We start from the raw sequence: 1,548 nt of genomic DNA on the forward strand, positions 1-1,548 counted from the left end.
TATTGTCTGTCTGAATTGTAAGAACAGGACACAACTTCAAAGAAAAAGAGTTTTAGAGCTATAAATGGTCTCTCTACACAACTCTTCTACCTATTCCCTATGAAAAGAGTTCAGGAGGTTCAGGCTCCTCAGACCTTTCAGTAAGGTTTTTACATGAGGAAATAGCTTCTTAGCAACTCCTTTGCCCTGATCTGAAAGACATTTTGAATTCTTTATAGTCCTCCTGCTTTCCAGTAAAAACAAAACAAGCTGTTTAACTTCATTGCAGCCTGACAGTTAATAGCTCCTGTATTGTCTCTTAATCACACTGAGATGTCTGTTGAAGGATGTATCATTGTTTTAACTTCCTGCTAGCTTTTTTCTTACACAGCCTGCCATTAAACTAAATTAACTGTATTCATATTGCAACCATAATTTACAACTTTTTAAAGCGGCATGACACAGATCTTTAAAATCATAAGCGGCCCACAAAGAAGGTGAATGAAAGAAGGGTTATTCCATGTCTCTCAAAAAAAAGAACTAGGGGAGCATCAGTGGAAAAGGCAGATGCTTCTTCACACAGTGTGTCGAGGCGGCTGCTGCACCCTCCTTGCTGCAGAATGTTAAAATTTACCTGGCTCAGAAAAATCAGGAAATTTAACAGAGAAGAATTTACACAAAGACCTGCTTTGGCTCAGAAAGTCCTTGAACCACAAGTCCCTGTAGGCTGGGAAAATATTGTTGTGAAATATTGCTGCATACGTGCCTTGCCTATACATTTTTCTCTCTGCACTCACTCATGCCCACCACTCCCGTCACCCAATCCTATTCCCTGGGGCACCGCATTGCTAGGTCAAGGCATAGAGCAAGCTCCAAGTCCACCTCCCACTTCCCAACGCTCATTTAACATCATGTCCTCGTATTGAAGACGCGTGGCATAAAATTGACAAGAACGGATACTACACTTGATTTTAGCTAAAAGGCCGAGAAGGGACATGAAGACAAGACAGCAAGTTAGCGTCAGCCAGCATGGCAGTTCCTACGGTCTCATTATGGTGCTATTCCGCGCCCTCTCTGTGTCGCCGTGGAGAAAAGCAAGGACTTCACAACACAAACGAGCCACTGTTCTATACTAACATCATTACCAGTGTGAGATATAAATGAGTGGAAGAAATATGTGCCTTCATTTTTTTCCCCCCACTTAAAAATGTGTAAGATTGTATTTTCATCTTTTGATAATTCCTTTCTTGATCTGCTAAATTTTGTTTCCGTCCTAACTACTAATCTATTTTGCTCCTTTTCCTTATTTTTCCTTAGTTCTACAACACCGCAACACACCCTCCCATTCCCTCCATGAATCTCTCTTGCTTGTTATAAACACAGCTCTTCCGGAGCTCCTTCAATCTTAGACTCTCCTCAGACCAAAATATGAATATATTGGGCCCTCTGACATCTGCAGGAGGTTTGTATTGTATCAATCTGATTTTATAACTAAGAAGTTTTAATCAGAGAAAAATAAGTTCCTCATCCAAAGTCTGTGATATTTGTGGAGGAAAAGAAAAGCAGGCT

At 40.6% G+C, this 1,548-nt stretch overlaps 1 pseudogene; it reads right to left on the reverse strand.

The window, feature by feature from the left end:
- Window positions 1-801: 801 nt before the first annotated feature.
- LOC132316810 (U2 spliceosomal RNA) lies at window positions 802-974 on the reverse strand (annotated as a pseudogene).
- Between the last annotated feature and the right edge of the window lie 574 nt (window positions 975-1,548).

The sequence above is a fragment of the Gavia stellata genome, chromosome 3 (genome assembly GCF_030936135.1).
Source record: "Gavia stellata isolate bGavSte3 chromosome 3, bGavSte3.hap2, whole genome shotgun sequence".
NCBI lineage: Eukaryota > Metazoa > Chordata > Aves > Gaviiformes > Gaviidae > Gavia > Gavia stellata.